The sequence below is a fragment of the Oncorhynchus keta genome, unplaced genomic scaffold (genome assembly GCF_023373465.1).
Source record: "Oncorhynchus keta strain PuntledgeMale-10-30-2019 unplaced genomic scaffold, Oket_V2 Un_contig_16218_pilon_pilon, whole genome shotgun sequence".
Lineage (NCBI taxonomy): Eukaryota > Metazoa > Chordata > Actinopteri > Salmoniformes > Salmonidae > Oncorhynchus > Oncorhynchus keta.
The window spans coordinates 45346-66191 of record NW_026279773.1 but is presented as its reverse complement, the minus strand read 5'-3'; the positions used below and the strand labels follow the sequence as shown (position 1 = coordinate 66191).

Genomic DNA, 20846 nt, shown 5'->3' with positions numbered 1-20846 from the left:
AGAGAGGAGGAACACAGAGATATAATGAGACATCACTGAACTGGAGGAGGAGAGAGAGAGAGAGGAACACAGAGATATAATGAGACATCACTGAACTGGAGGAGGAGGAGAGAGGGAGGAACACAGAGATATAATGAGACATCACTGAACTGGAGGAGGAGGAGAGAGGAGGAACAGAGAGATATAATGAGACATCACTGAACTGGAGGAGGAGGAGAGAGGGAGAGGAACACAGAGATATAATGAGACATCACTGAACTGGGAGGAGAGAGAGAGAGAGAGAACACAGAGATATAATGAGACATCACTGAGGAGGAGGAGGAGAGAGGGAGCCCAGAGATATAATGAGACATCCTGGTGACAGAGGAGGAGAGAGACAGGAACACAGAGATCTGATAATGAGACATCACTAAAGAACTGAGGACTGATGTACTACAACACAGAATAAATCAGTACACTGAACTGGTCAAAGCAAAGCCAGGGAAACTGAGATATAATGAGACATCACTGCCAGGTATAGCCAGGTCCTGGACATGCCTGTCTGGAGGAGGAGGAGAGAGGGAGGAACACAGAGATATAATGAGACATCAGTTCTAGAGGAGCTTCTGGATGAACACAGATCTTCATCATGGTTCTGGAGGAGCTGCAGACCACAGAGATCTGATACATCACTGAACTGGAGGAGGAGAGAGAGAGGGAGGAACACAGAGATATAATGAGACATCAGCTAGGAGGAGCTGAGAGGAGGAACACAGTGATAGTAATGAGACATCACTGAACTCACAGAGATATATCAGCATCACTGAAGCTGGAGGAGGAGTGTTAGTAACACAGAGATATAATGAGACATCACTCTGGAGGAGGATATCAGCTAGAGGAGGAGGACACAGAGATATAATGAGACATCACTGAACTGGAGGAGGAGGAGACAGAGAGATCTAATGAGACATCAGCTAGAGGAGAGGGAGGAACCCTAGGGTGAGTAGGACACACAGTCATCTCTGGAAGTAGGATCAGCTAACCAGGGCAGCTGGAGTCCTTTCCCTGAGAGAGTGTCTGAGTACAGAAACAACAACATGCCTGATATATCAGCTAAAGGCAGCTGGAGGAGGAGTGTAGTACACACTTCTCTGGAATAAATCAGTACAATTACTTGTCAAAGGCCAGGAAAACTGTTCTCTTACCCTGCCAGGTACCAGGTCCTGGATGCCTGATATATCAGTTCTAGAGCTTCTGGAGTGTCCATCTTCATCATGGTTCCCTAACACACACCATCTCTGATACATCAGCTAGGGCAGAGGAGGAGTGTTCACACACCATCTCTGATATATCAGCTAGGCAGCTGGAGGAGGAGTGTTAGTACACACACCATCTCTGATATATCAGCTAGAGGAGGAGTGTTCCCTCTCTAACACACACCATCTCTGATATATCAGCTAGGGCAGCTGGAGGAGGAGTGTTAGTACACACACCATCTCTGATATATCAGCTAGGGCAGCTGGAGGAGGAGTGTTAGTACACACACCATCTCTGATATATCAGCGAGAGGAGGAGTGTTCCCTCTCTAACACACACCATCTCTGATATATCAGCTGGAGGAGGAGTGTTCTCTCTCTAACACACACCATCTCTGATATATCAGCTGGAGGAGGAGTGTTCTCTCTCTAACACACACCATCTCTGATATATCAGCTGGAGGAGGAGTGTTCCCTCTCTAACACACACCATCTCTGATATATCAGCGAGAGGAGGAGTGTTCCTCTAACACACACCATCTCTGATATATCAGCTGGAGGAGGAGTGTTCCTCTCTAACACACACCATCTCTGATATATCAGCTAGAGGAGGAGTGTTCTCTCTCTAACACACACCATCTCTGATATATCAGCTAGAGGAGGAGTGTTCCCTCTCTAACACACACCATCTCTGATATATCAGCTAGAGGAGGAGTGTTCTCTCTCTAACACACACCATCTCTGATACATCAGCTAGAGGAGGAGTGTTCTCTCTTTATCTAACACACACCATCTCTGATACATCAGCTAGAGGAGGAGTGTTCTCTCTCTATCTAACACACACCATCTCTGATATATCAGCTAGAGGAGGAGTGTTCTCTCTCTAACACACACCATCTCTGATATATCAGCTAGAGGAGGAGTGTTCCCTCTCTAACACACACCATCTCTGATATCAGCTAGAGGAGGAGTGTTCTCTCTCTATCTAACACACACCATCTCTGATACATCAGCTAGAGGAGGAGTGTTCTCTCTGAGATATTAACTAGATAACAGCTAGAGGAGGAGTGTTCTCTCTCTAGATATTAACTAGACAACTAGAGGAGCAGGGTTCTCTCTGAACATATTAACTAGACAACTAGAGGAGCAGGGTTCTCTCTCTAACATACACCATCTCTGATATATCAGCTAGAGGAGGAGGGTTCTCTCTGAGATATTAACCATCTCAACTAGAGGAGCAGGTTCTCTCTCTATCTATATTAACCATCTCTGATATATCAGCTAGAGGAGCAGGGTTCTCTCTGAGATATTAACTAGACAACTAGGGAGCAGGGTTCTCTCTGAGATATTAACTAGACAACTAGAGGAGCAGGGTTCTCTCTGAGATATTAACTAGACAACTAGAGGAGCAGGGTTCTCTCTGAGATATTAACTAGACAACTAGAGGAGCAGGGTTCTCTCTGAGATATTAACTAGACAACTAGAGGAGCAGGGTTCTCTCTGAGAGATATTAACTAGACAACTAGAGGAGCAGGGTTCTCTCTGAGATATTAACTAGACAACTAGAGGAGCAGGGTTCTCTCTGAGATATTAACTAGACAACTAGGGAGCAGGGTTCTCTCTGAGATATTAACTAGACAACTAGAGGAGCAGGGTTCTCTCTGAGATATTAACTAGACAACTAGAGGAGCAGGGTTCTCTCTGAGATATTAACTAGACAACTAGAGGAGCAGGGTTCTCTCTGAGATATTAACTAGACAACTAGGGGAGCAGGGTTCTCTCTTGAGATATTAACTAGACAACTAGAGGAGCAGGGTTCTCTCTGAGATATTAACTAGACAACTAGAGGAGCAGGGTTCTCTCTGAGATATTAACTAGACAACTAGAGGAGCATGGTTCTCTCTGAGATATTAACTAGACAACTAGGGGAGCAGGGTTCTCTCTTGAGATATTAACTAGACAACTAGAGGAGCAGGGTTCTCTCTGAGATATTAACTAGACAACTAGAGGAGCAGGGTTCTCTCTGAGATATTAACTAGACAACTAGAGGAGCAGGGTTCTCTCTCTGAGATATTAACTAGACAACTAGAGGAGCAGGGTTCTCTCTGAGATATTAACTAGACAACTAGAGGAGCAGGGTTCTCTCTGAGATATTAACTAGACAACTAGAGGAGCAGGGTTCTCTCTTGAGATATTAACTAGACAACTAGAGGAGCAGGGTTCTCTCTTGAGATATTAACTAGACAACTAGAGGAGCAGGGTTCTCTCTGAGATATTAACTAGACAACTAGAGGAGCAGGGTTCTCTCTGAGATATTAACTAGACAACTAGAGGAGCAGGGTTCTCTCTTGAGATATTAACTAGACAACTAGAGGAGCAGGGTTCTCTCTTGAGATATTAACTAGACAACTAGAGGAGCAGGGTTCTCTCTTGAGATATTAACTAGACAACTAGAGGAGCAGGGTTCTCTCTTGAGATATTAACTAGACAACTAGAGGAGCAGGGTTCTCTCTTGAGATATTAACTAGACAACTAGAGGAGCAGGGTTCTCTCTGAGATATTAACTAGACAACTAGAGGAGCAGGGTTCTCTCTGAGATATTAACTAGACAACTAGAGGAGCAGGGTTCTCTCTGAGATATTAACTAGACAACTAGAGGAGCAGGGTTCTCTCTGAGATATTAACTAGACAACTAGAGGGGTTCAGATATTCTCAACTGAGATATTAACTAGACAACTAGAGGAGCAGGGTTCTCTCTGAGATATTAACTAGACAACTAGAGGAGCAGGGTTCTCTCTGAGATATTAACTAGACAACTAGGGAGCAGGGTTCTCTCTGAGATATTAACTAGACAACTAGAGGAGCAGGGTTCTCTCTGAGATATTAACTAGACAACTAGGGGAGCAGGGTTCTCTCTGAGATATTAACTAGACAACTAGAGGAGCAGGGTTCTCTCTCTGAGATATTAACTAGACAACTAGAGGAGCAGGGTTCTCTCTGAGATATTAACTAGACAACTAGAGGAGCAGGGTTCTCTCTGAGATATTAACTAGACAACTAGAGGAGCAGGGTTCTCTCTGAGATATTAACTAGACAACTAGAGGAGCAGGGTTCTCTCTGAGATATTAACTAGACAACTAGGGGAGCAGGGTTCTCTCTGAGATATTAACTAGACAACTAGAGGAGCAGGGTTCTCTCTCTGAGATATTAACTAGACAACTAGAGGAGCAGGGTTCTCTCTGAGATATTAACTAGACAACTAGAGGAGCAGGGTTCTCTCTGAGATATTAACTAGACAACTAGAGGAGCAGGGTTCTCTCTCTGAGATATTAACTAGACAACTAGAGGAGCAGGGTTCTCTCTGAGATATTAAGTAGAGGAGCAGGGTTCTACCTCTGCTGTCTCTGAAGTCTTGGTGTGTGGGGGGGTAGTGTTTGCAGAGTCTCTCCAGAATCAGTTTGTAGTGCAGCAGACGATGCAGGGGGCGTAGCAGGAACATGTTCAGGGACAGGTAACACACCTTCTGCTGCTCAAACTCTCCACACAACTCCTGCAGCCGCGGGGAGGCACGACAGGAACGCTCTAACTCAACCAACACCTCACCGTGACGCTGCAGGAGGGACGTCAACTGCTGCTGGGGCAGAGAGGAGAGGGGTTAGGGGGAGAGGAGAGGGGTTAGGGGGAGAGGAGAGGGGTTAGGGAGAGAGGTTAGGGGGAGAGGAGAGGGGTTAGGGAGAGAGGAGAGGGGTTAGAGAGAGAGGAGAGGGGTTAGCGGGAGAGGAGAGGGGTTAGGGGGAGAGGAGAGGGGTTAGGGAGAGAGGAGAGGGGTTAGGGAGAGAGGAGAGTGGTTAGGCAGAGAGGAGAGGGGTTAGGGGGAGAGGAGAGGGGTTAGAGAGAGAGGAGAGGGGTTAGAGAGAGAGGAGAGGGGTTATTAGGGGGAGAGGGGTTAGGGGAGAGGGGTTAGGGGAGGGAGAGGGGTTAGGGGAGAGGAGAGGGGTTAGGGAGAGGAGAGGGGTTAGGGAGAGAGAGAGAGGAGAGGGGTTAGGGAGAGAGGAGAGGGGTTAGGGGAGAGGAGAGGGGTTAGGCAGAGATGTAGGGGTTAGGGGAGAGAGGAGAGGGGTTAGGGAGAGGGAGAGGGGTTAGGGAGAGGAGGGGTAGGTTAGGTAGAAGATGTAGGGGTTAGAGAGAGAGGAGAGGGGTTAGGGAGAGAGGAGAGGGGTAGGTTAGGTAGAAGATGTAGGGGTTAGGCAGAGAGGAGAGGGGTTAGGGGGAGAGGAGAGGGGTTAGAGAGAGAGGAGAGGGGTTAGGCAGAGAGGAGAGGGGTTAGGCAGAGAGGAGAGGGGTTAGGCAGAGAGGAGAGGGGTTAGGCGGAGAGGAGAGGGTTTAGGGGGAGAGGAGAGGGGTAGGTTAGGTAGAAGATGTAGGGGTTAGAGAGAGAGGAGAGGGGTTAGGGAGAGAGGAGAGGGGTAGGTTAGGTAGAAGATGTAGGGGTTAGGGAGAGAGGAGAGGAGTTAGGGGGAGAGGAGAGGGGTTAGGGGAGAGGAGAGGAGAGGAGTTAGGGGAGAGGAGAGGGGTTAGGGGAGAGGAGAGGGGTTAGGGGAGAGGAGAGGGGTTAGGGAGCGAGGAGGGGGGTTAGGGAGAGAGGAGAGGGGTTAGGGGAGAGGAGAGGGGTTAGGGAGCGAGGAGAGGGGTTAGGGGAGAGGAGAGGGGTTAGGGGAGAGGAGGGGGTTAGGGAGAGGAGAGGGGTTAGGGAGAAAGGTTAGGGAGAGAGGAGATGGGTTAGGGAGAGAGGAGAGGGGTTAGGGAGAGGAGAGGGGTAGGTTAGGTAGAAGATGTAGGGGTTAGAGAGAGGAGAGGGGTTAGGGAGAGAGGAGAGGGGTAGGTTAGGTAGAAGATGTAGGGGTTAGGGAGAGAGGAGAGGGGTAGGTTAGGGAGAAGATGTAGGGGTTAGAGAGATAGGAGAGGGGTAGGTTAGGTAGAAGATGTAGGGGTTAGAGAGAGAGGAGAGGGGTTAGGGAGAGAGGCGAGGGGTAGGTTAGGTAGAAGATGTAGGGGTTAGAGAGAGAGGAGAGGGGTAGGTTAGGTAGAAGATGTCGGAGTTAGAGAGAGAGGAGAGAGGTAGGTTAGGTAGAAGATGTTGGGATTAGAGAGAGAGGAGAGGGGTTAGGGAGAGGCGAGGGGTAGGTTAGGTAGAAGATGTAGGGATTAGGGAGAGAGGAGAGGGGTTAGAGAGAGAGGAGAGGGGTAGGTTAGGTAGAAGATGTAGGGGTTAGGGAGAGAGGAGAGGGGTAGGTTAGGTAGAAGATGTAGGGGTTAGAGAGAGAGGAGAGGGGTTAGAGAGAGGAGAGGGGTAGGTTAGGTAGAAGATGTCGGAGTTAGAGAGAGAGGAGAGAGGTAGGTTAGGTAGAAGATGTTGGGGTTAGAGAGAGAGGAGAGGGGTTAGGGAGAGGAGGGGTAGGTTAGGTAGAAGATGTAGGGATTAGGGAGAGAGGAGAGGGGTTAGAGAGAGAGGAGAGGGGTAGGTTAGGTAGAAGATGTAGGGGTTAGGGAGAGAGGAGCGGGGTAGGTTAGGTAGAAGATGTAGGGGTTAGAGAGAGAGGAGAGGGGTTAGGTAGAAGATGTAGGAGTTAGAGAGAGAGGAGAGGGGTTAGGTAGAAGATGTTGGGGTTAGAGAGAGAGGAGAGGGGTTAGGGAGAGAGGCGAGGGGTAGGTTAGGTAGAAGATGTAGGGATTAGGGAGAGAGGAGAGGGGTAGGTTAGGTAGAAGATGTAGGGGTTAGGGAGAGAGGAGAGGGGTAGGTTAGGGAGAAGATGTAGGGGTTAGAGAGATAGGAGAGGGGTTAGGGAGAGGAGAGGGGTTGGTTAGGGAGAAGATGTAGGGGTTAGAGAGAGAGGAGAGGGGTAGGTTAGGTAGAAGATGTAGGGGTTAGGGAGAGAGGAGAGGGGTAGGTTAGGTAGAAGATGTAGGGGTTAGAGAGAGAGGAGAGGGGTTAGGGAGAGAGGAGAGGGGTTAGGGGGAGAGGGGTTAGGGAGAGAGGAGAGGGGTAGGTTAGGTAGAAGATGTAGGGGTTAGAGAGAAAGGAGAGGGGTAGGTTAGGTAGAAGATGTAGGGGTTAGAGAGAGAGGAGAGGGGTTAGGGAGAGAGGTGAGGGGTAGGTTAGGTAGAAGATGTAGGGGTTAGAGAGAGAGGAGAGGGGTTAGGGAGAGAGGTGAGGGGTAGGTTAGGTAGAAGATGTAGGGGTTAGGGAGAGAGGAGAGGGGTAGGTTAGGTAGAAGATGTAGGGTTAGAGAGAGAGGAGAGGGGTAGGTTAGGTAGAAGATGTAGGGGTTAGAGAGAGAGGAGAGGGGTAGGTTAGGTAGAAGATGTAGGGGTTAGAGAGAGAGGAGAGGGGTTAGGGAGAGAGGAGAGGGGTTAGAGAGAGAGGAGAGGGGTAGGTTAGGTAGAAGATGTAGGGTTAGAGAGAGAGGAGAGGGGGGGTAGGTTAGGTAGAAGATGTAGGGGTTAGAGAGAGAGGAGAGGGGTAGGTTAGGTAGAAGATGTAGGGGTTAGAGAGAGAGGAGAGGGGTTAGGGAGAGAGGAGAGGGGTAGGGGGTAGGTTAGGTAGAAGATGTTGGGGTTAGAGAGAGAGAGGAGAGGGTTAGGAGAGGAGAGGGGTAGGTTAGGTAGAAGATGTAGGGGTTAGGGAGAGAGGAGAGGGGTAGGTTAGGTAGAAGATGTTGGGGTTAGGGAGAGAGAGGGGTTAGGGAGAGGGGGTAGGTTAGGTAGAAGATGTAGGGGGAGAGGAGAGGGGAGGGTTAGGAGAGGGGGTTAGGGAGAGAGGAGAGGGGTTAGAGAGAGAGGAGAGGGGTAGGTTAGGTAGAAGATGTAGGGGGTTAGGGGGTTAGGAGAGGAGGGGGGTTAGGTAGAAGATGGTTAGGAGAAGATGAGGGGTTAGGGAGAGAGAGAGAGGGGTTAGGGGTTAGGGTTAGGGAGAGAGGAGGGGTAGGTTAGGTAGAAGATGTAGGGTTAGAGAGAGAGGAGAGGGTAGGTTAGGTAGAAGATGTTGGGGGTTAGGTTAGAGAGAGAGGGGGTTAGGGAGAGAGGAGAGGGGTAGGTTAGGTAGAAGATGTAGGGGTTAGAGAGAGGAGAGGGGTTAGGGAGAGGAGAGGGTAGGTTAGGTAGAAGATGTAGGGGTTAGAGAGAGAGGAGAGGGGTAGGTTAGGTAGAAGATGTAGGGTTAGAGAGAGAGGAGAGGGGTAGGTTAGGTAGAAGATGTAGGGGTTAGAGAGAGAGAGGGGGTTAGGGAGAGAGAGGGGTTAGGGAGAGAGGAGAGGGGTAGTAGGGGTTAGGGAGAGGAGGGGTAGGTTAGGTAGAAGATGTAGGGTTAGGAGAGAGGAGAGGGGTAGGTTAGGTAGAAGATGTAGGGGTTAGAGAGGAGGAGAGGGTTAGGTTAGGGGTTAGAAGAGGAGAGGGGGTAGGTTAGGTAGAAGATGTAGGGTTAGGGAGAGAGGAGAGGGGTAGGTTAGGTAGAAGATGTAGGGGTTAGAGAGAGAGGGTTAGGGAGAGAGGAGAGGGGTAGGAGAGGAGGGGTAGGTTAGGTAGAAGATGTTAGGGAGAGGAGAGGGGTTTAGGTAGAAGATGAGAGAGGAGAGGGAGAGGGGTAGGTTAGGTAGAAGATGTAGGGGTTAGAGAGAGGAGAGGGGTTAGGGAGGAGGAGAGGGTAGGTTAGGTAGAAGATGTAGGGAGAGGAGAGAGAGGAAGAGTAGGGGTTAGGAGAGAGGAGAGGGGTTAGGGAGAGGAGAGGGGTAGGTTAGGTAGAAGATGTAGGGGTTAGAGAGATAGGAGAGGGGTAGGTTAGGTAGAAGATGTAGGGGTTAGAGAGAGAGGGGTTTAGAGGGGAGAGAGGGGTTAGGTAGAAGATGTAGGGTTAGAGAGAGAGAGAGGGTAGAGGTAGAAGATGTAGGGGTTAGAGAGATAGGAGAGGGGTAGGTTAGGTAGAAGATGTAGGGGTTAGAGAGAGGGAGAGGGGTTAGGGAGAGAGGAGAGGGGTAGGTTAGGTAGAAGATGTAGGGGTTAGAGAGAGAGAGAGGGGTAGGTTAGGTAGAAGATGTAGGGGTTAGAGAGAGAGGAGAGGGGTAGGTTAGGTAGAAGATGTAGGGGTTAGAGAGAGAGGGGTTTAGGTAGAAGATGAGAGGGTTAGGAGAGAGGGGAGGGGTAGGTTAGGTAGAAGATGTAGGGGTTAGGGAGAGAAGGAGAGGGGTTAGGAGAGAGGAGAGGGGTAGGTTAGGTAGAAGATGTAGGGTTAGAGAGAAGGAGAGGGGTAGGTTAGGTAGAAGATGTAGGGGTTAGAGAGAGGGAGAGGGGTTAGGGAGAGAGGAGAGGGGTAGGTTAGGTAGAAGATGTAGGGGTTAGGGAGAGAGGAGAGGGGTAGGTTAGGTAGAAGATGTAGGGGTTAGAGAGAGGAGAGGGGAGAGGGAGGGTAGGGAGAAGATGTAGGAGAGAGAGTTAGGAGAGAGAGGGGTAGGTTAGGTAGAAGATGAGGGGTTAGAGAGAGAGGGGTAGGTTAGGTAGAAGATGAGGGGTTAGAGAGAAAGGAGAGGGGTAGGTTAGGTAGAAGATGTAGGGGTTAGAGAGAGGGAGAGGGGTTAGGGAGAGAGGGGTAGGTTAGGTAGAAGATGTAGGGGTAGAAGATGTTAGGGGAGAGGAGAGAGAGAGAGGGGTAGGTTAGGACAGAAGATGTAGGGGAAGAGAGAGAGAAGGTTAGGTAGAAGATGTAGGGGTTAGAGAGAGGAGAGGGGTAGGTTAGGTAGAAGATGGGGGTTAGAGAGAGGGAGAGGGGTTAGGGAGAGAGGAGAGGAGAGGGGTTAGAGAGAGAGGAGAGGGGTAGGTTAGGTAGAAGATGTAGGGTTAGAGAGAGAGGAGAGGGGTAGGTTAGGTAGAAGATGTAGGGGTTAGAGAGAGAGGAGAGGGGTTAGGGAGAGAGGAGAGGGGTAGGTTAGGTAGAAGATGTAGGGGTTAGAGAGAGAGGAGAGGGGTAGGTTAGGTAGAAGATGTAGGGGTTAGAGAGAGAGGAGAGAGGTAGGTTAGGTAGAAGATGTAGGGGTTAGCTGCTACTGTATAGATGCCAACCCCATGTGATTATCATGATCAACCCCATGCGATAGTCCTAGATATTCATCAGATGGCTCCACCTATAACCCACAGGTCCTTACTCTGAGGACATGTTGAAGGGAACGATATCCACGTCTACTGTACCTTTAACCCCTGAATGTTCTTCAGCATGACGTCACCCACACGCTGGTAGTCTCCTTTAACGTGGGCGTTGGACCGTCCCTCCCTGGTGACAGAGAGAAATCAACATGGTGACCTGCTGCTAAGCCTAACCCTGCAGGAGACAGACAGACAGTGTTTCCTCTCTCAGTGACACCATAGTGAGGGGCAAGTGGAGAGACAACATGGTGACCTGCTGCTAAGCCTAACCCTGCAGGAGACAGACAGTGTTTCCTCTCTCAGTGACACCATAGTGAGGGGCAAGTGGAGAGATAACATCACTCATTCAGTTACCCATCTGTCCATCTCTAATTGAAACCACGTTGCAACAGCGTGATTAACAGCTGAGAAGCATCAATCCCCGGGAGAAGATCAAACCCTTCCTGTGAGTGGTTGAGAGGGTTATGACACGTTGACTGCATTCCTGAGATTCTCCAACCCACATGTACCTACTAGAGAACACTGAGCTAATCGGCGTAGTTACACAGCTCCACCAGCAGATGGGGTAGTGGAGCAGTATGCACTAGGTCTGTCCTCTCAGAGCAGTATGCACTAGGTCTGTCCTCTCAGAGGAGCAGTATTCACTAGGTCTGTCCTCTCAGAGCAGTATTCACTAGGTCTGTCCTCTCAGAGGAGCAGTATTCACTAGGTCTGTCCTCTCAGAGCAGTATTCACTAGGTCTGTCCTCTCAGAGGAGCAGTATTCACTAGGTCTGTCCTCTCAGAGGAGCAGTATTCACTAGGTCTGTCCTCTCAGAGGAGCAGTATTCACTAGGTCTGTCCTCTCAGAGGAGCAGTATTCACTAGGTCTGTCCTCTCAGAGGAGCAGTATTCACTAGGTCTGTCCTCTCAGAGGAGCAGTATTCACTAGGTCTGTCCTCTCAGAGGAGCAGTATTCACTAGGTCTGTTCTCTCAGAGGAGCAGTATTCACTAGGTCTGTCCTCTCAGAGGAGCAGTATTCACTAGGTCTGTCCTCTCAGAGGAGCAGTATTCACTAGGTCTGTCCTCTCAGAGCAGTATTCACTAGGTCTGTCCTCTCAGAGGAGCAGTATTCACTAGGTCTGTCCTCTCAGAGGAGCAGTATTCACTAGGTCTGTCCTCTCAGAGCAGTATTCACTAGGTCTGTCCTCTCAGAGGAGCAGTATTCACTAAGTCTGTTCTCTCAGAGGAGCAGTATTCATTCCTCTCAGTGTTCCACGGGGTCTCTGATGGGTCGTCCACCAGGGGTCTCTGATGGGTCGTCCACCAGGGGTCTCTGATGGGTCGTCCACCGGGGTCTCTGATGGGTCGTCCACCGGGGGTCTCTGATGGGTCGTCCACCGGGGGTCTCTGATGGGTCGTCCACCGGGGGTCTCTGATGGGCCGTCCACCGGGGTCTCTGATGGGTCGTCCACCAGGGGTCCACCAGGGGTCTCTGATGGGCCGTACACCAGGGGTCTCTGATGGGTCGTCCACCAGGGGTCTCTGATGGGTCGTCCACCAGGGGTCTCTGATGGGTCGTCCACCAGGGGTCTCTGATGGGCCGTACACAAGGGGTCTCTGATGGGTCGTCCACCAGGGGTCTCTGATGGGTCGTCCACCAGGGGTCTCTGATGGGTCGTCCACCAGGGGTCTCTGATGGGTCGTCCCCCAGGGGTCTCTGATGATGATCAGTCCTGTATGACCGGCTGCTGTAGTGACTCACTGAAGAGTGGTGCTGAAAACCTGGACGTACACACACACACACACACACACACACACACACACACACACACACACACACACACACACACACACACACACACACACACACACACACACACACACACACTCCTCACCACTGCAGCAGCCTCTGCTCCACCTCCTTGAGGAAGGCCTGGTGTAACTGATAGACTGGATCATAGTTGGTGTTGATCAGGGTCCTCACTGAGTCTGGCAGGATGTCCTCTTTACCCAGCACAGCCTGGAACCACTGGGACACAACACAGCTGTTAGACTACCTCTTTACCCAGCACAGCCTGGAACCACTGAGACAACACAGCTGTTAGACTACCTCTTTACCGAGCACAGCCTGGAACCACTGAGACAACACAGCTGTTAGACTACCTCTTTACCCAGCACAGCCTGGAACCACTGAGACAACACAGCTGTTAGACTACCTCTTTACCCAGCACAGCCTGGAACCACTGGGACACAACACAGCTATTAGACTACCTCTTTACCCAGCACAGTCTGGAACCACTGGGACACAACACAGCTGTTAGACTACCTCTTTACCCAGCACAGCCTGGAACCACTGGGACACAACACAGCTATTAGACTACCTCTTTACCCAGCACAGCCTGGAACCACCGAGACAACACAGCTATTAGACTACCTCTTTACCCAGCACAGCCTGGAACCACTGAGACAACACAGCTATTAGACTACCTCTTTACCCAGCACAGTCTGGAACCACTGGGACACAACACAGCTGTTAGACTACCTCTTTACCCAGCACAGTCTGGAACCACTGAGACACAGCACAGCTATTAGACTACCTCTTTACCCAGCACAGCCTGGAACCACTGGGACACAACACAGCTATTAGACTACCTCTTTACCCAGCACAGCCTGGAACCACTGGGACACAACACAGCTATTAGACTACCTCTTTACCCAGCACAGTCTGGAACCACCGAGACAACACAGCTATTAGACTACCTCTTTACCCAGCACAGTCTGGAACCACTGAGACAACACAGCTGTTAGACTACCTCTTTACCCAGCACAGCCTGGAACCACTGAGACACAGCACAGCTATTAGACTACCTCTTTACCCAGCACAGCCTGGAACCACTGAGACAACACAGCTATTAGACTACCTCTTTACCCAGCACAGTCTGGAACCACTGGGACACAACACAGCTGTTAGACTACCTCTTTACCCAGCACAGCCTGGAACCACTGAGACACAACACAGCTGTTAGACTACCTCTTTACCCTGGAACCACTGAGACAACACAGCTGTTAGACTACCTCTTTACCCAGCACAGCCTGGAACCACTGAGACAACACAGCTGTTAGACTACCTCTTTACCCAGCACAGCCTGGAACCACTGAGACAACACAGCTATTAGACTACCTCTTTACCCAGCACAGCCTGGAACCACTGAGACACAACACAGCTGTTAGACTACCTCTTTACCCAGCACAGTCTGGAACCACTATAACTAGATCTCCCAGAGTTATAATTAATCTTACCATGGTTATAACTAGTCTTACCATGGTTATAACTAGTTTTCCCAGAGTTATAACTAGTCTTACCACGGTTATAACTAGTTCTCCCAGAGTTATAATTAATCTTACCATGGTTATAACTAGTCTTACCACAGTTATAACTAGTCTTACCATGGTTATAACTGGTCTTACCACGGTTATAACTAGTTCTCCCAGAGTTATAATTAATCTTACCATGGTTATAACTCGTTTTCCCAGAGTTATAACTAGTCTTACCACGGTTATAACTAGTCTTACCATGGTTATAACTAGTCTTACCATGGTTATAACTAGTCTTACCATGGTTATAACTAGTCTTACCACGGTTATAACTAGTTCTCCCAGAGTTATAATTAATCTTACCACGGTTATAACTAGTCTTACCATGGTTATAACTAGTCTTACCATGGTTATAACTAGTTCTCCCAGAGTTATAATTAATCTTACCACGGTTATAACTAGTCTTACCACGGTTATAACTCGTTCTCCCAGAGTTATAATTAATCTTACCACGGTTATAACTAGTCTTACCATGGTTATAACTAGTTCTTCCAGAGTTAATAATTCATCTTACCACGATTATAACTAGTCTTACCATGGTTATAACTAGTTTTCCCAGAGTTAATAATTCATCTTACCACGATTATAACTAGTCTTACCATGGTTATAACTAGTTTTCCCAGAGTTATAACTAGTCTTACCATGGTTATAACTAGTTCTCCCAGAGTTAATAATTCATCTTACCACGATTATAACTAGTCTTACCATGGTTATAACTAGTTTTCCCAGAGTTATAACTAGTCTTACCATGGTTATAACTAGTTTTCCCAGCGTTATAACTAGTCTTACCATGGTTATAACTAGTTCTCCCAGAGTTAATAATTCATCTTACCACGATTATAACTAGTCTTACCATGGTTATAACTAGTTTTCCCAGAGTTATAACTAGTCTTACCATGGTTATAACTAGTTCTCCCAGAGTTAATCATTCATCTTACCACGATTATAACTAGTCTTACCATGGTTATAACTAGTTTTCCCAGAGTTATAACTAGTCTTACCATGGTTATAACTAGTTTTCCCAGAGTTATAACTAGTCTTACCATGGTTATAACTAGTTCTCCCAGAGTTAATAATTCATCTTACCACGATTATAACTAGTCTTACCATGGTTATAACTAGTTTTCCCAGAGTTATAACTAGTCTTACCATGGTTATAACTAGTTCTCCCAGAGTTAATCATTCATCTTACCACGGTTATAACTAGTCTTACCATGGTTATAACTAGTTTTCCCAGAGTTATAACTAGTCTTACCATGGTTATAACTAGTTCTCCCAGAGTTAATCATTCATCTTACCACGGTTATAACTAGTCTTACCATGGTTATAACTAGTTTTCCCAGATTTATAACTAGTCTTACCATGGTTATAACTAGTTCTCCCAGAGTTAATCATTCATCTTACCACGGTTATAACTAGTCTTACCATGGTTATAACTAGTTTTCCCAGATTTATAACTAGTCTTACCATGGTTATAACTAGTCTTACCATGGTTATAACTAGTTATCCCAGATTTATAACTAGTCTTACCACGGTTATAACTAGTCTTACCATGGTTATAACTAGTTATCCCAGATTTATAACTAGTCTTACCACGGTTATAACTGCCAGGTCCTTCTGAAAGGTTCTCTCTGTGGTGAGAAGCTCCTTGGCGATGAAGTAGGCCTTGTCAGTCGGAAACTTCTGGAAGAAAGAGGGAGAAAATGTTAGAGAGAGCAAGACACCTCAAACACCAAGTTAGGCGGATTAGAGCATGATGGCGGTAAACTCTTAGGTCTTTCTTGCGTTTCGTTTCAGTCGAAGCATATATCCTGCTTCAGCTAACCATCCTCAAATCAATAGAGATGAACGGCGACGTTACAGGACCTACTATAAATGTGATATTATGTAACATCCTAACTCATCATGAGTCCTTGTCTGGCCAAATGTGATCTGGACAGACATGGAGTCAGCTTTGATCTAACGTTACTACATGAGCACCATTGTGTGATCTGGACAGACATGGAGTCAGCTTTGATCTAACGTTACTACATGAGCACCATTGGACCAGATCTTCCATCTGTAATAATAAGTGATGAGTAGATGTAGGCAACAGATCTGGATGAGATCTAGCCTGGTAAAGTGGGATAACACAGCTCCTTATAGACTCTCCCTAGCCTGGTAAAGTGGGATAACACAGCTCCTTACAGACTCTCCCTAGCCTGGTAAAGTGGGATAACACAGCTCCTTACAGACTCTCCCTAGCCTGGTAAAGTGGGATAACACAGCTCCTTACAGACTCTCCCTAGCCTGGGATAACACAGCTCCTTACAGACTCTCCCTAGCCTGGGATAACACAGCTCCTTACAGACTCTCCCTAGCCTGGTAAAGTGGGATAACACAGCTCCTTACAGACTCTCCCTAGCCTGGTAAAGTGGGATAACACAGCTCCTTACAGACTCTCCCTAGCCTGGTAAAGTGGGATAACACAGCTCCTTACAGACTCTCCCTAGCCTGGTAAAGTGGGATAACACAGCTCCTTACAGACTCTCCCTAGCCTGGGATAACACAGCTCCTTACAGACTCTCCCTAGCCTGGGATAACACAGCTCCTTACAGACTCTCCCTAGCCTGGTAAAGTGGGATAACACAGCTCCTTACAGACTCTCCCTAGCCTGGTAAAGTGGGATAGCACAGCTCCTTACAGACTCTCCCTAGCCTGGTAAAGTGGGATAACACAGCTCCTTACAGACTCTCCCTAGCCTGGTAAAGTGGGATAGCACAGCTCCTTACAGACTCTCCCTAGCCTGGACTCTCAAGCCTGGGATAACACAGCTCCTTATAGACTCTCCCTAGCCTGGTAAAGTGGGATAACACAGCTCCTTACAGACTCTCCCTAGCCTGGTAAAGTGGGATAACACAGCTCCTTACAGACTCTCCCTAGCCTGGTAAAGTGGGATAACACAGCTCCTTACAGACTCTCCCTAGCCTGGTAAAGTGGGATACCACAGCTCCTTATAGACTCTCCCTAGCCTGGTAAAGTGGGATAACACAGCTCCTTACAGACTCTCCCTAGCCTGGTAAAGTGGGATAACACAGCTCCTTACAGACTCTCCCTAGCCTGGTAAAGTGGGATAACACAGCTCCTTACAGACTCTCCCTAGCCTGGTAAAGTGGGATAACACAGCTCCTTACAGACTCTCCCTAGCCTGGGATAACACAGCTCCTTACAGACTCTCACTAGCCTGGTAAAGTGGGATAACACAGCTCCTTACAGACTCTCCCTAGCCTGGTAAAGTGGGATAACACAGCTCCTTACAGACTCTCCCTAGCCTGGTAAAGTGGGATAACACAGCTCCTTACAGACTCTCCTAGCCTGGTAAAGTGGGATAACACAGCTCCTTACAGACTCTCCCTAGCCTGGTAAAGTGGGATAACACAGCTCCTTACAGACTCTCCCTAGCCTGGTAAAGTGGGATAACACAGCTCCTTACAGACTCTCCCTAGCCTGGTAAAGTGGGATAACACAGCTCCTTACAGACTCTCCCTAGCCTGGGATAACACAGCTCCTTACAGACTCTCCCTAGCCTGGGATAACACAGCTCCTTACAGACTCTCCCTAGCCTGGTAAAGTGGGATAACACAGCTCCTTACAGACTCTCCCTAGCCTGGGATAACACAGCTCCTTATAGACTCTCCCTAGCCTGGTAAAGTGGGATAACACAGCTCCTTACAGACTCTCCCTAGCCTGGTAAAGTGGGATAACACAGCTCCTTACAGACTCTCCTAGCCTGGGATAACACAGCTCCTTACAGACTCTCCCTAGCCTGGGAAAGTAACACAGCTCCTTACAGACTCTCCCTAGCCTGGGATAACACAGCTCCTTACAGACTCTCCCTAGCCTGGTAAAGTGGGATAACACAGCTCCTTACAGACTCTCCCTAGCCTGGTAAAGTGGGATAGCACAGCTCCTTACAGACTCTCCCTAGCCTGGTAAAGTGGGATAACACAGCTCCTTACAGACTCTCCCTAGCCTGGTAAAGTGGGATAGCACAGCTCCTTACAGACTCTCCCTAGCCTGGTAAAGTGGGATACCACAGCTCCTTATAGACTCTCCCTAGCCTGGTAAAGTGGGATAACACAGCTCCTTACAGACTCTCCCTAGCCTGGTAAAGTGGGATAACACAGCTCCTTACAGACTCTCCCTAGCCTGGTAAAGTGGGATAACACAGCTCCTTACAGACTCTCCCTAGCCTGGTAAAGTGGGATAACACAGCTCCTTATAGACTCTCCCTAGCCTGGTAAAGTGGGATAACACAGCTCCTTACAGACTCTCCCTAGCCTGGTAAAGTGGGATAACACAGCTCCTTACAGACTCTCCCTAGCCTGGTAAAGTGGGATAACACAGCTCCTTACAGACTCTCCCTAGCCTGGTAAAGTGGGATACCACAGCTCCTTACAGACTCTCCCTAGCCTGGGATAACACAGCTCCTTACAGACTCTCACTAGCCTGGTAAAGTGGGATAACACAGCTCCTTACAGACTCTCCCTAGCCTGGTAAAGTGGGATACCACAGCTCCTTACAGACTCTCCCTAGCCTGGTAAAGTGGGATAACACAGTTCCTTACAGACTCTCCCTAGCCTGGGATAACACAGCTCCTTACAGACTCTCCCTAGCCTGGTAAAGTCTCCCTAGCCTGGATAACACAGCTCCTTACAGACTCTCCCTAGCCTGGTAAAGTGGGATAACACAGCTCCTTACAGACTCTCCCTAGCCTGGTAAAGTGGGATAACACAGCTCCTTACAGACTCTCCCTAGCCTGGTAAAGTGGGATAACACAGCTCCTTACAGACTCTCCCTAGCCTGGTAAAGTGGGATAACACAGCTCCTTACAGACTCTCCCTAGCCTGGTAAAGTGGGATAACACAGCTCCTTACAGACTCTCCCTAGCCTGGTAAAGTGGGATACCACAGCTCCTTACAGACTCTCCCTAGCCTGGGATAACACAGCTCCTTATAGACTCTCCCTAGCCTGGTAAAGTGGGATAACACAGCTCCTTACAGACTCTCCCTAGCCTGGTAAAGTGGGATAACACAGCTCCTTACATACTCTCCCTAGCCTGGTAAAGTGGGATAACACAGCTCCTTATAGACTCTCCCTAGCCTGGTAAAGTGGGATAACACAGCTCCTTACAGACTCTCACTAGCCTGGTAAAGTGGGATAACACAGCTCCTTACAGACTCTCCCTAGCCTGGTAAAGTGGGATAACACAGCTCCTTACAGACTCTCCCTAGCCTGGGATAACACAGCTCCTTACAGACTCTCCCTAGCCTGGTAAAGTGGGATAACACAGCTCCTTATAGACTCTCCCTAGCCTGGTAAAGTGGGATAACACAGTTCCTTACAGACTCTCCCTAGCCTGGTAAAGTGGGATAACACAGCTCCTTATAGACTCTCCCTAGCCTGGTAAAGTGGGATAACACAGCTCCTTACAGACTCTCCCTAGCCTGGTAAAGTGGGATAACACAGCTCCTTACAGACTCTCCCTAGCCTGGTAAAGTGGGATAACACAGCTCCTTACAGACTCTCCCTAGCCTGGTAAAGTGGGATAACACAGCTCCTTACAGACTCTCCCTAGCCTGGTAAAGTGGGATAACACAGCTCCTTACAGACTCTCCCTAGCCTGGTAAAGTGGGATAACACAGCTCCTTACAGACTCTCCCTAGCCTGGTAAAGTGGGATAACACAGCTCCTTACAGACTCTCCCTAGCCTGGGATAACACAGCTCCTTACAGACTCTCCCTAGCCTGGTAAAGTGGGATAACACAGCTCCTTACAGACTCTCCCTAGCCTGGTAAAGTGGGATAACACAGCTCCTTACAGACTCTCCCTAGCCTGGTAAAGTGGGATACCACAGCTCCTTACAGACTCTCCCTAGCCTGGGATAACACAGCTCCTTATAGACTCTCCCTAGCCTGGTAAAGTGGGATAACACAGCTCCTTACAGACTCTCCCTAGCCTGGTAAAGTGGGATAACACAGCTCCTTACAGACTCTCCCTAGCCTGGTAAAGTGGGATACCACAGCTCCTTACAGACTCTCCCTAGCCTGGTAAAGTGGGATAACACAGCTCCTTACAGACTCTCCCTAGCCTGGTAAAGTGGGATAACACAGCTCCTTATAGACTCTCCCTAGCCTGGTAAAGTGGGATAACACAGCTCCTTACAGACTCTCCCTAGCCTGGTAAAGTGGGATAACACAGCTCCTTATAGACTCTCCCTAGCCTGGTAAAGTGGGATAACACAGCTCCTTACAGACTCTCCCTAGCCTGGTAAAGTGGGATAACACAGCTCCTTACAGACTCTCCCTAGCCTGGGATAACACAGCTCCTTACAGACTCTCCCTAGCCTGGGATAACACAGCTCCTTACAGACTCTCCCTAGCCTGGTAAAGTGGGATAACACAGCTCCTTACAGACTCTCCCTAGCCTGGTAAAGTGGGATAGCACAGCTCCTTACAGACTCTCCCTAGCCTGGTAAAGTGGGATAACACAGCTCCTTACAGACTCTCCCTAGCCTGGTAAAGTGGGATAACACAGCTCCTTACAGACTCTCCCTAGCCTGGGATAACACAGCTCCTTACAGACTCTCCCTAGCCTGGGATAACACAGCTCCTTACAGACTCTCCCTAGCCTGGGATAACACAGCTCCTTACAGACTCTCCCTAGCCTGGTAAAGTGGGATAACACAGCTCCTTACAGACTCTCCCTAGCCTGGTAAAGTGGGATAGCACAGCTCCTTACAGACTCTCCCTAGCCTGGTAAAGTGGGATAGCACAGCTCCTTACAGACTCTCCCTAGCCTGGTAAAGTGGGATAGCACAGCTCCTTACAGACTCTCCCTAGCCTGGTAAAGTGGGATACCACAGCTCCTTACAGACTCTCCCTAGCCTGGTAAAGTGGGATAACACAGCTCCTTACAGACTCTCCCTAGCCTGGTAAAGTGGGATAACACAGCTCCTTACAGACTCTCCCTAGCCTGGTAAAGTGGGATAACACAGCTCCTTACAGACTCTCCCTAGCCTGGTAA

General features: G+C 48.7%; 1 long non-coding RNA gene and 1 pseudogene across 2 annotated transcripts; one reads left to right on the top strand and one right to left on the bottom strand.

Annotated features, from left to right (window-relative positions):
- Window positions 1-4057: 4057 nt before the first annotated feature.
- The window catches only part of LOC127919278 (FERM, ARHGEF and pleckstrin domain-containing protein 1-like), a 61865-nt pseudogene continuing 45076 nt past the window's right edge, over window positions 4058-20846 (bottom strand).
- Window positions 7009-10458, top strand: LOC127919277 (uncharacterized). 2 transcript variants are annotated; one of them, XR_008102419.1, is made up of 3 exons: window positions 7009-7590; window positions 9165-9208; window positions 10214-10458. It is a non-coding gene; the product is annotated as an uncharacterized LOC127919277 (long non-coding RNA). The 2 variants fall into 2 exon arrangements; XR_008102420.1 differs by lacking the exon at window positions 10214-10458 and adding an exon at window positions 9315-9330.